Here is a 14357-nt window from a genome sequence, read left to right as displayed (position 1 = left end):
TAATGAGTTAGAATTGATCGCTAACAGGGCTAATGAGTTCTTATAACAAGCCGCATTCATTTGTCTTACAGTTTCTCGACTTTCTCCATTAATGATCTACACATGTCTCCAGACAACTGTATTCCGTAATTGTAGTAATTAGACCAAGTGTACGTCATTTCATGTTTGACATAAATTCGTGCCTACCCTGCATCATCGTTATCTCTCTAAGTTTCCAAAGACAAGCACGTTATGTGAACCATGGAGCTACATGTGTGAACTTATCGTACACATGCATACTAATATAAAGCCTACGCATTACCTGGGCTGAGTGCAGCACATCTAAGTATTCTTGCTTGTCATTAATATTTAGAATCTGTTGTAGGAATCCAACGCAACAGTGAAGGCCCTTTTAAACTCACATAACCATGTTTAGCATATCCAGCTTATACAGCTCTTTTATACTCCAGATGCGTTTATCCTAAGGATCTGAGTATACAAGTTTTGAAAAAGAAATAGAATATTGAAGAAATTAGAAGAGCCATCCCTGTATATCCTCAGCCACAGTGGCATTACAAATGTGACTTAAATTGAAAAAAAAAACATTAAAAAAAATACAAGTCATAACTTTAGGGGAAGGCGGGGTAAGTTGTGACACTTTTTGCATTTTGCATGTTAGAATTGATATGACTAGTACTATTGTAGAAATAAGTACCTTGCCTTTAAATTTTATTCTTGGGAAATGTTTTTCACCTACATATAACTTTCTACCCCACACTGAAACTCATCGTGACCTTTGAAAAAACCGATGTCAAATGGCTCAACTTGCCCCATATATGGGGTAAGTTGTGCCACCGTCTGGGGTAAGTTGAGCCACAAAAACTACGTACAAAATGTATGGGGGAGATTAACCAGCATGTCAATTTTTTGTTTAAAGTCTTTTCACTTGCTAATTCTCTATAAACACTAACATCCTTTAAAAGGAAAAGAGCAGTCATGTAAATTTTCTCCTTTCAGCCTGCATTTCAATCGAATTTTATGTTTTGTTTTTAAGATACATTACCATAGGAATTACCATTGCTCAACTTGCCCCATGCTGTTTGGCTCAACTTACCCCAGTCCGAAATTAGTGCGATAATTTTGTATCCACACATTTATTATGCATCCATCATAATTATAAACGACTATGACAAGAATGAAGATCCATACCTGGACTAGCAATGTTGTTATCATGTCTTTACTATATTTAAAGACGTGTGTATATAAAGCACTTTGTATCTATTTCACACTCTTTTTTTACTTTTTTGGCTGAAATTCATACTTTTCCCTCTAAAAAAATACTTTTTGTTTCAAAGTGGAAAACAATGTGGTGGGGTTAGGGGTTATGTATGGGTCATCATAACATGACACCACCATAATAACTGACTCATTCATTATTGGCCTGGGGCTGGTGGCTCAACTTGCCCCTATGCTCAACTGACCCCGCCTTCCCCTACTCAGTTAAACTTTCCCATCTTCGCTTCACTGATGTCCCTAAATTTAGTTTGGTTTACATTAGATTTCATTTCCACTGAAGTTATTATTACACACAAAAAATATGTATTTTTTTAGTTTCAGGTATGTGAGAAGTTACAGCGTATACATTATGATCCAACAAGGTACAATGTACAAAATATATCAAAAAGGATACAGCCTAACTTATATAAAAAACAACAAATAAAAATGTCTATGGCTCACCAATACATGAAGGAGAAAGAATGAAAAGAGAGAGAGAGAGAGAGAAAAGGGTGCAACTCATTCGTTAATCCATTATGTAACCATGGAAACTGGAATCAAACGCCACATCGAGTCTGCAAAATAATTAGGCTGTGAAAATTTTATAAGAATTCTCATATTTATTATATTTGCACCCAAAACAAATCTTCCTCCATCCGGTTTAGGGGTGAATAATAAAAACATTTTTTCATTATTTTGTCCGGTTTCTCGGAAACCACTATAGTTCGGGTTGTTCCATCCTAATGGATTCCGCATTCTCCATTATACTTTCAAGGTGGCAGAGTCAACGCAATTAGTTTTCACGATATTTTGAATAAGGTGTTTAATTCTATGCCGCACACACCAAGATCCTGTTTCATAACACTTCCTGTGGTTACAATAAACTTATTTATTTATTTATTTATTTATTCCTTGAAATGCCACCGCGCTGTAAAAGGCTGCGGGGCTAAAGCCAGGGTAATAATATCCAAGTCCTTTGGAAGCGCATAGAGACGTTATTTATAATGTGTTATGCGCTATACAAGAACTGTCTATTATTATTATTATTATTAAACAGTTACAGCTATGGCAGTGAATGGAATCGAAAACTCGTATTTTTGTTGTTGTTGTTGAAATACGATTATAGGACAAGATGTAGATACACATTTGTCAAGTTTACTAGACCACATGACTTTAAACCTACGAGTTACTAGATTAATGGAACATTGGCCAACAACGACAAAACAACCTTGCTCAACCACTGATCAATTTCAAGGTTTTCAAGGTAGTATCATTTTTTTACTATTCAGAAATAGACATGGTCAATAGGGTCGTGGCCGATTAATCTGACGTTCAGATCGACATGTTAGTCAGACGAGGCTTCGAAACCTACCATGGTATCTAGTTCCAGAATTAAAAGTTCTTGAAAATAACTTAATGATAAACGTCCATGAAACTCCAAAACACACTCACGATTACGGATGGATGCGATCATGACTTAAAGGTGGAAGTTCCCGAGATTCATGAGGGCGCTGTTTGACAGTGCTTTCCTCGCCGCCATCTTCATTATGAAGATCATCGACGTATATTTGCATGCAGCTGTCAATCATCAGCCAATTGCGCAGCACATGCACACAATAACATTACACTGGGCTGCTATTGTCTAAATTGGTGCTGGCCCAAACTTCTGCTGACATCACGTCACACTGCACAATTTGGAGGCAGAGCCAACCTGCCAAAATTTTCGAACAGCAGCCGAAGCGTACGCGATCTGAGAATCGTCAGCTTTTGGGCATTCAGACCTTTGATTCAGACAATGGCATCTGCGTAAGCGTCCTATAACGTTGGTGACAACGGGCAGCAAAAAACCGTCCGCTGCGCGTACGTATGCCCCACAACGCCCTCTTGACGCCACGGAACGTGCACCTTTACATTAGTGGCACCCCTGTCGGCATTTCGCTAGTAACACCAACGAAACATACTTCAAAGCGGTCGATCATATGACATTGAAAATAACGTAATAGGTTTGTTCATTCTGAGGTTGGTTGCGTTGATGTGGCTTTTCGATTACCTGAGCATTGCTTTATTTCAGTGCATTGTTTTAAATTGCAATGATCCTATAAGATCATTATAAGAGTGAATTTATACGAGGCTTTCATACTCCCGCGAGAGAAAACACAATGCAATTCATAGAGTTCGTGTAATTGGTATTCATGACAGGAATATTTTGTAGGATAACAGAATCGAGCTCATTTTCACGGATAATCGTTGAGAGCTCATGTAACAATGTCGCTAGGATTTCTTGTTAATTAAAAACTGAGGAGACAGAATGAAATTCAAAACCAAGGCATTTGTATGATTTAAACAAGTATCTGAAGAAAAACAATAACTGAAGCGAAAGTCGCGATTACGATTTTCTCTGAGAAATAAGAATTTGTATTAAATAGATGGACTTTGAATAAACTATTACATCATATAATGATAAGGCACCCATCATGCCCAAAAACATTACATAGGATTTAAGCTATTTTTGGAGATGAAAGGAAAATGAAATAGCACTGAAAATTTAAACTCCTGTAGACATTGAAGTATTCTAAGTCTTCCGCTTTGTATGAGGTTTTCGTGATGTTTGTTCATATAAATTCGACAGTCAGTATCAGTGGTTCCCACTATCAATAAAATGACGGGGATTAACGATCAAATCTACCGTGATTACATAATTTCAAAACATCAAAAGATTAGATCCCATTACACAATATTCGTCCTTACATCATGCATGCTATTTTTTTTAAAGCACACATTAAGGCAATAATCGGTTGCAGATTTAATTCAACATTATCTGACGGATTTCTAAATTGAAAACGTCTATAGTATTTTCGCTTTCATAATTCGGAACACCTTTAATGGTTTATTCACATTTCCAGATATTATTTAAGCCACATTTACGATGGACAAATCATGGGGAAATCAAGGCTAATCTCAGACCAGAGAAGGGATTCAGGTCTTTCACACGGCTGCATGCAAGGGTGATTGGGGGTATTATGTAATAATATTGGCGCCGGCATGTCAGGGAGGTCTATTAAATATAAGAGAGCAATAGTTAGTAGATGAACCAACCAGAAGTAAACTGCGTGTTTTCCCCTTGAAACATGTAACTTCACAGAGGTTATTTATTTTTGTTTAGCAATCAAGAGACGTGCTAAGAGTCTATAGGAATTGGGATTGTTGGAAACTGGAACTGCGACGACCCGAAGTAACGATCACGAGTTCGGTCAAATTCGTGCTGTCCGAACTTTCATCGCATTAGTCCGACGGGCTCCCATGACGCACGGAATATTATGCAAGTCAATCATTTTCTTAAATTTCGTATTGATTCAATTTCCTCATTTATTTGTGAATGGCAGGGCGCTTAATAAGCACCATTTCTTTCCATTGAAATTCACGCTGTCTTACTTAAAATTACATTTGTAAGGATATCACAAATTGAATCTAATCATAATATCAATTATGAAATGAACGTAGAAACTGTTCATATCTACTGAAGATAGAAAACCCTACATAGAATAAATGAATAGTTGAATGGATGGATGAATAAATAGGGTTATATATTGATATATGAATACAGGAATGTCCGAGTTATGAATGGATAAATAAGACATTAATGATGCAGGAACAAATATGTTAGAGTAGATAGTACTATAGTAGAGCTATAAAGTATAAATGAATAAAATATTGGGGATAAGGAAAGTTTTTATCAAATAAATACTTATTGATTATCATCTCATGTTATTGTTTTATGTCATTACGTCAACAAACTATAAAGAAGGATTTAACAAATAAAATGAATAAACACATGCTCTAATAAATGCCTGTTCATAACCACGGAGCCCGCCGAAATCCCGTTGTGGATCCCAGCATAATCTTGATTTAATCCTCACTCCTGATAAATGATCTAGAATAATACACCACTTAATCATCTACGCAAGGTTACCTTGATACCATAATATGCTTGGCTGCGTCCACTTTGGTCCATTCTATTGACCATGACCAGAGTGGAATCTACATCAAAGATAGAACACGTGTCGGGAAGTTTGGCCAAGCGGTATAAGGGTCAATGACGGTTTGGTCAAGAAGCGTCTAGGTCAAGGGGGGACAAGTAGTCGAGAACGAGCTGGTATACTGGTTATTTATGGACAGCCAGTTATTAAAGTACATATTAATGATTAAACCAATCATGACGATATTAGCTATTCGCCTGAATATTCTAAGACATTCCATTCATTAAGCTGATGAATTACAAAATTTAAGAGAGGTTACATCAACCAATAAAACCAATGTTGCTTTGAAACGATAGGAAACGAAGATTGACATAATATTTAACTCAATAGCAATGCGATTAACAGTGTAGAATTACATGGGTAGAATAATACTATAAAATCAGATTTAAAATTTCAGTTATATAGCATTTTTAAGTGATTTTGATGTGTATACGTGCCGGTGCAATTATGGGTGAGGTAATGACTTCCAAACACTAGATATTTGGCATGTGTGAAGATCAAAACACTTTTGTTTAACGTGCAAGAAACAATGTCATTCTAAATGATTAAAAAGTAAAGTTAATGAGAGAATGAGGTCTCATCATCAATTTACATCTCTACTTAAACACTACATCCCTATGAGCAAAGCAAATCTTTAAGGCAGCCGCTGTAGGCCGTATACTCTGCCATTTAGCATGTTTATCAATCAAACCTGGAGGCGAAAAACGTGACTTATTATCCTTCCATTTGGACATGTTGGAAAAATAAAATTACAACTATTCGTTTTCGTTCTTACAAAAAGAATGGTGTTTAATTTCTTTGAATGACCCACGATATCGGACTTGTTTAATGTTTAAGCTACCCGAGTTCAAACATTCACCTGCCAGCAAGGCTGGGTGGTAACAGTAGAGCTCAATATTGATCATAAAGATTACAGGATGGCCGAAAACCACACGTTTGTGGATAATTAAGTAAAGATTGTATTTCCATGAGTTTGGAACATGTGAAAATATGGACAGATTGGAAAATATTTTATCGATTCCTGCTCAAATAAACTTGGATTTCATTTCGGTTAAGTAATCGATAGGGGTGCAGCTTGCGAAATCGGTATCGTTTGTTTTTATTAGGTGAACGGAAGTCGGTCGAGGAACGAAATTTAGGAATGACTTTGTAGTTCGTTGTTGAATCTCTCTATTCTGATTATGATAGTGTAATTGCCATGCGCTGCCTGACTACGTTTTATTTATAAAAGTTATATTTCGCAGTAGTTCTAAACAGCACTAAAAAAACATTAATCTTGAATTCTTATCATCGACACATCGGTTTACTTGCAATGCCAATTCGTCCAATTACCAACTTGTCAACTATCTTTGTCTACCATCATCAGCATGATCAGTTCGTCCACTATCCGCAGGCTCTACTTGCCATTTTGTCCACCCAGCATTTCGTCTAATAATCAGTTGGTCCAATAGCCATTTAGTCCATATACTATTTGGTCTAATTGGACTCTGTGTTAATGAATGAAAAAAGTGGCCATTAGATAAACTGGTTATGAGACGAAATGGCCATAGACGTAATGGTGATTAGACAAAGGGACGATTGCACCAAATGGTTATTGGACCAAATGGCTGTTAGAAGAAATGTTGATGGACGGAATGGCATTAGACTAAATGAAAGTAGACCATGCGATGAGTGGACGAGTTGGCAATAGACGAATTGGCAATTTACCCATGCATTGTCTTAACCGCTTAAATTAACACAGGTATGGAATTGATTAACATAGATGAAAACACGCATCTTTTTATTAAAACAAACGCAAATTGTCTTTTACGGTTTTTAAAAAGTTCAATAAAATAGCGGTAAAATCAAATGAAGAAATACATATACATAGAAAATAGCAACAAAATTAGAGGAAGAAGAAATAGGAATACAAAGTAAGCCTGAATGAGAAGAGATAGAACGAGTAAGAAGAAATGTATGCGAGAATGGAGAATGATGGAGGGAAGGCGACAAAACAGGAACACCTTTCAAAAATAACTCCAGGAAATAGCAATCATCAAAATATGACTCTCAAGTGCTATATATGAAGCACCTTTTTCGCAAATAACACAGATAGTAATCATCGATATCGTGTTCATCGCAGTATACAGTTACATTTTCACTCGCGCGACCTATCAACTGTTCATTTAAAATCGCCACAAGGCTCATGCACAAGTATAAAACCGCATGTATGTCATGTAGGTGTATAAGGGTTAATGTACTTCTGGTGATAAAGCACGTTTAGATCTTTGGCAAAGGGTAACAAATGTGAATGTTAGTTACACTTGATTTCATGTAATATATCAAAATATTTAAAATGTGTCGTTGCTGTCATTTTTTTTTCACACGTTGATTCTTTGTGAATATTAGAATTTTAAATTTCGAATATCTAGTACCCTATATAGCACTCAGTGATGTTTCTATTATTCTTCAAAAAGTGCCTCTGTGTTTCTGAAATACTTAAATCAAAATTACTAGATCCTGCTTGCCATTTACAGGATAAAGAAAATTCGTTTAGTCCTACATCATTTGTGTTTGCTTTATTTGTAATTTTCACATTCATTTGGCACAATTTTATCCCTCTGTCTCACTCTGCCGTTTTTTTATTTTTCCCTTCCTTTCTGGAATAAACTTCCTTATTTTATTTCATTCATTTCACGATTCTTTCTGTCACTTATCTTATTGATATCACTAAATTGGCTCATCGTACAACAAGCATACGCGACCTCCACAAGAGTAGAGCAACAAAGATGGAGATAATAAGTTCATTCTATTATACTTTTTTTCATGAAGCAATCCACTACAAAATTTTCAAACGGTATAAACGATTCAGTCTTTTTCAGAAGTCAATTATTAAAGATTGTGAATGTAAACCGAATCACTAGCAAATCGTATAGCTATAGCTGCAGTTTACATGGTAAGATTGTAACGCGGGATTGATATTCGGTAAAAGATATTAAGTGAAGATTGCCCAAAGAGACATTTCCCTGCCCGGTCTATCTGTTGTCTTTCCAGGGTCCCGTAACACAAAGGTTTGCGATTGATCGCTAATTTCAAAGAATAGTTCTGATCGGTTCATAGTCAGTCTACTTAACAAAATGCGCATGCAACGAGGATCTTGATTGGTCATTTCATTTAGCAATTAATCGCTAACCTTTGTGTTACGGCGCCCTGGGGATAAGTTACTGTGTTAATGGATGGTTAAATGAAAGGTGCGATGGTAAAGACTGAACCAGTTCATGCTGTAACGTTACTCTGATGAATAGAAAGACTTTACCTCAGGGATGGATTCTGATCGAGAGGTGTGTCTACAAAGAAGCGTGGGTTGCAGGAAAATGATCAACATTGGCCGACTTAACAGGTGAATCTTACCGCAACGACCTTGTAACTTTTTTTTTTTGGGGGGGGGAGACACGTTTCTCCCTGTTTTCCATCAAAAAAATGAAAAAGGCTAACAGTCGAAGGACCCTTCTTATTCATGAACATGATGGACTTTCTGCAACAATCAGCCGGGTGGCTCCGAACCCTGAGTACAGACCCCCTAAAGAGTTTGATTTATCTTGGGAATAACAAATTTCATATACACAACCGATAAATCTATTTTCACTGATATTTTCCCCCCTTTTTAACCTCTTCTATTTTTGTGCTTTCATAACCTGGAAATCACGGGAGTGCTGCCATTCCTGACCCCGTAGAACTATCACGAATTCGGGTTTTGACTGCTCAGAAATCAAGAGCATGTATGCATGGTATCTCGTTTATTCCAATGTCTTGTGTGGTCTAGTATTAAAAACCAAAACCATAAATTAAAGCAAACACGGCAAACTTCGGGACAGGGAGGGTGGCATGCACATTCACATAATACATTCTAAGATGAAATACCACTTGGATTCAGAATGGTAATGACAGCTTCGTCATGTTCGTACACAGCAAAAACTGTGGTGTTAACCGGTGTACATAGAGGACCACACGAGTTATTTTACACCGGTGTTAAATTGGTGGTGTTAGTTTTACACCTATATGTGTTATTACAACACCTATGGTTGTTACATTTACACTTTTTGGTGTTATGTTCAATCTTTAGGGTGTAATTTTAACACCTCAGGGTGTGGTCCTCTATTAACACCAATTCGTGTCAGTTTTAACACCACAGTTTTTAGAGTGTATAGATTGAAATCCTTGGACAAGGCTACTCGGGATGAGGCGGTTCCTCGGGAATACATCTTATACCCATTTAGTTTCATGTTGCGACACGAAACGCCCGAGTAAACTAATGGAATGATCCATCAAGATTTAAGCAGACGGTGTCCAGAGCGTCTGTGTGCATGATCAGACTGATAAAGCGATAAGGGAAAGTGATTTGTGAAGAGAACTTTGGAAACCATGGTAACGATGATGCAGTTGATCAGAGTTACTTGATTTAAAAAAAAGTTAGCGACGAAGTTGAGTATAAACCATACATGATGTATACCATACGGCGATGAAAAGGGCCATGACTTGGCTGAAGTAATGATGTGAGAAATGATAGTGTCGAGGATAATAATGTTAACGACGATGAATTTAGTGATAAATATATAAATACATAACAAAACAGGGGCAAAATTTCCATGGCAATCGTATTTAACGTATTTCACATTACGATATAGACGAGACAATGATAAAAAGGACAGGGGATTTGAGATAGTGATAATGGTAGTAATTGTTATAAAATTAGGGTGATTTATTACACAAATAGGGACATGAAAAAGGGGACTATTATGATATTTGATAACCTCATTTTCAAAATCAGAAATATGAAATGTCATATGAAAATATTCAAGACTAAAAGCCTTACAATTCAGACGTTGGATTTAAATCAATGCGAATGACTATCTAAGGTAGATGTGAAAGCAATACTAACAAGAAAAAATAGTTACTATGATTACTATGATGGCAAGTATGAAAATAAAATCCTGAAAATCTTGATTCTTCACATTGATGATAATCATAAGAATAATATTCTGGCTTAAAAGTAGCAGAAGCAGTATTCGTTGTCTACGGAAGATGTTGACGTATCGAAGTAACTGGCACGGTCGACCCTCGCCAACCTGATAGAGAGTTTAGTGAGATATTTTCTCTGATTACCTTTCCCTCCGTATGTTTCACACCAAATAATTTTGCTTCAATGTGTGATCAACGACAATGATCAGACACGGTGACGATACTTGATGTGGTGACGATATTTGACATGGTGAAAAACTGACAATATTTGATGTGGTGACGATATTTGATATGGTTACGATATTTGATATGGTGAAAAACTGACAATATTTGATGTGGTGACGATATTTGATATGGTTACGATATTTGATATTGTGAAAACTGACAATATTTGATGTGGTGACGATATTTGATATGGTTACGATATTTGATATGGTGAAAAACTGACAATATTTGATGTGGTGACGATATTTGATATGGTTACGATATTTGATATGGTGAAAAACTGACAATATTTGATGTGGTGACGATATTTGACATGGTGAAAAACTGACAATATTTGATGTGGTGACGATATTTGATATGGTGAAAAACTGACAATATTTGATGTGGTGACGATATTTGACATGGTGAAAAACTGACAATATTTGATGTGGTGACGATATTTGACATGGTGAAAAACTGACAATATTTGATGTGGTGACGATATTTGACATGGTGAAAAACTGACAATATTTGATGTGGTGACGATATTTGATATGGTGAAAAACTGACAATATTTGATGCGGTGACGTGACATGGTAAAAAACTGACAATATTTGATGTGGCGACGGTATTTGACACGGTGAAAAACTGACAATATTTGATATGGTGACGATATTTGATATGGTGAAAAACTGACAATATTTAATGTGACGATATTTGACATGGTGAAAAACTGACAATATTTGATGTGGTGACGATATTTGACATGGTGAAAAACTGACAATATTTAATGTGGTGACGATATTTGACATGGTGAAAAACTGACAATATTTGATGTGGTGACGATATTTGACATGGCGATAAACTGACAAAAATGTGGTGACAATATTTGACATGGTGAAAAACTGACAAAATTTGATGTGGTGACAATATTTGACCTGGTGAAAAACTGACAATATTTAATGTGGTGACGATATTTGACATGGTGAAAAACTGACAATATTTAATGTGGTGACGATATTTGACATGGTGAAAAACTGACAATATTTAATGTGGTGACGATATTTGACATGGTGAAAAACTGACAATATTTGATGTGGTGACGATATTTGATATGGTTACGAAATTTGACATGGTGAAAATTGACAATATTTGATATGGTGAGGATTATGTTTACGGATTACCACTGAGGCTATTCTTAAGGGATGGTACAGAGGTTACTGTCTCGTTGGATTTTCCAAGCAGTGAAAACAAGGGATGAAAATTGAAAAAAAGCAGACAGAAGAGTTTCATAATGACAGGTCCGGATCATGCTAATTATGACACTATATGTTTTTAATAGAAAAAATGACGTAACGTTACGCTTGTGTAGCCCCCCCCCCCTCTTTGCTACCGCCCCGATGATATCACATGTTTCGAACAAATGTAATTACAGAGGATTGCAAATACAGACTAAAGAAAAGCAATTCTTTCTTAAACAATACTCACAGATTTCAGGCATCAACTGTTGTCATCTCCAACGAAGAAATTGTCCCTAGGGAATCAATGCTCAGCAGTTCTGAAATTTGAATAAAAAAGAGAACACAACCTCAGTAAGTTACTCTCGAAGGTCACTCGGAATGGGCCGTGTCATTGTGATTACGTATAGGAGTAAGATGGACAAGGTCTCAAACTTCTGGGGAGTGTTTCATAAAAGGACAAGTCGGATGTTTTATCCAACGATTCTTCTTCTATCCGACAGCCAAACAAAATCAAGGAAAGTTGTCAGATCCGACAACTTCTCAGACAACAAATGTTTATGAAATGATCCCCAGAAATTTTCATTAACGTGACAGAAATATCTGCTTAAAATTAAAATATGGAGCTTAGGTCTTAAAAATATATTGATTGAATTCATTTATTTTCCATTAAAAATATACAAAGTCAAGAATATACAAACAAACATTACAAAGTATAAAAATGAGACATTATACATATGACGTATCATACACATACTTAAAAAATACACAACAGTTCATTATATGTTTATATGTATATATATAAATATCAGGAGAATTGGATGCCCATGAAAGTAGTATGCTTGTTATATTAAAAGGTAATAGAGAAAATCATGGCTGGAAGCTGTTGTTATATCCGTTGAAGTAGACCTTCCAATTAATATGAATACATTTGAAATCTTATATCTGACTGATTGTTTCTTGTTTCACGTCCATGAATATAAGCTGTCATTATCACGTCGCGACAACCAAGAAATATATTCACGTGATAAATACTAATGATGCATAGGAATCCCATAATTATTATTGAAGATGCTTGCGACGTTACGAAGTAAGATTAACAGGAATACCAATGAGAAAATCAGATGCGAAAAAGTCAACACTTTAAAAGTAAAAAAAAAAAACACAAAAAAAACACGATGCAACGATAATAAGAGGTTCAAATAACCTGTAGTAGGGTGATGTTCATTCAACGAGTACCACTTCATTTGTACTACATGTACTATACTAATATTTCTAATACTATAATCAATTCTCTTATTCATGTTATTATTGTCATCAAAATATTTATTATGATCATCTCCTTCTCATCCTAATCCTAATCTCCATTACCATTACTAATATCATCATGAAATTCCGATAGAAAATAAATGCAAATCATTAATAGGCGACTAATTTGAAGTACATATTCTGAATACACTTTTTGCGACTTTCTTTCAATATGGTGTACACACCATCTAGGATTCTACGCTCCAGTGACTCCGGTCTCTTAAAGTTCCAAAATGTAAAACAATGTGGAGGGGGGTTCATCTCTACGGGTCCCTCGCCATGGAATTCCATCCCCAGGAAGATAGCATTCGAAACATTCAAGATTCAGCTAAAAACTTGTACCTCTTTAACTCGTAATTATCAATCATTTTGTGATACTTGTAATTTTGTTTGCCCCCCCTTCACTTGTGCGCCTGGGGCATCTCCTACGAGATGGATATGGCGCCTAATAAATTGCATTTATTATCATTATTGTTAGTATCATGTTAAGGATCTCATTATTGTTTCTACAAGAGATGAAAGCTTCTTATAACGACTCTGATGAGACTATTCTCTGGTTGCGAGAAATCTGATCATCGATTGCTCATGATGCGTGGAGAGATCACATAAAGGGTAATCGTCATAATAAATCATGTTGACATTAACACAGAATCGGACAAAAAACTGAGAACATTTATTTGTAAGGAAAAGAGGTTACTCCTTTTTAAATTATGCTAAATGAATACCCTTACTTCAACTCCAGATAATGACGTGAGCGAGAAAAAAATATAGAGATCGATAAAAAAACCTAGATAATTATGATAGTCTCTCGAGAATGAAGTTTTATTACATAATGCATTTTTATAAATACAAATATATATCTGGACTTAAAATGATAATCATGATAGATATATAGGCAGAATTGCGACCTTGGTAACTTGGCCTTGTAAAAGTCACGAAACACGAAAAAGACGCACAACTTCATTACATTCAAATACAAACTCTAATTTCCTCATACTGCATTCCATTTTATCAAAATAGTAAAGACCAAACTCTTTTATCTAAAATTATAATCAAAAGTACTTGTAATCATTTTGCTCATAACTCTCACAGTACCGTGTACATGCAGGAAATGAAAGCATGCAAGACTTTCAGAAGATATTCAGTAGAGGCATAGGTAAGTTGGGTGAAAATAAATCTCCTAAGAACAAGCCATGGGAATTACCAACTTTCCAAAAAAGAAGGAAGCATTTCAAGATAGTATGCAAAGATATCTGGATACGGTATGCAGATAGTAGCCTGGGACATACCCATCAATTGCGCTTCTTCGCTACATCTT

At 35.8% G+C, this 14357-nt stretch overlaps 1 long non-coding RNA gene across 3 annotated transcripts in view; it reads right to left on the bottom strand.

The window, feature by feature from the left end:
- LOC121422327 overlaps window positions 1-14357 on the bottom strand; it is a 65721-nt gene that overhangs the window by 23750 nt on the left and 27614 nt on the right. For all 3 annotated transcript variants that reach the window (XR_005971148.1, XR_005971150.1, XR_005971149.1), the window contains exon 2: window positions 11982-12051. This is a non-coding gene — a long non-coding RNA (uncharacterized LOC121422327). The remainder of the gene's footprint in view (window positions 1-11981; window positions 12052-14357) is intronic.

This window comes from Lytechinus variegatus, chromosome 10 (assembly GCF_018143015.1).
Source record: "Lytechinus variegatus isolate NC3 chromosome 10, Lvar_3.0, whole genome shotgun sequence".
Taxonomy (NCBI): Eukaryota; Metazoa; Echinodermata; class Echinoidea; order Temnopleuroida; family Toxopneustidae; genus Lytechinus; species Lytechinus variegatus.
Note: the sequence above shows the minus strand (reverse complement) of the source record. Positions and strands in the feature narration are given on the sequence as shown.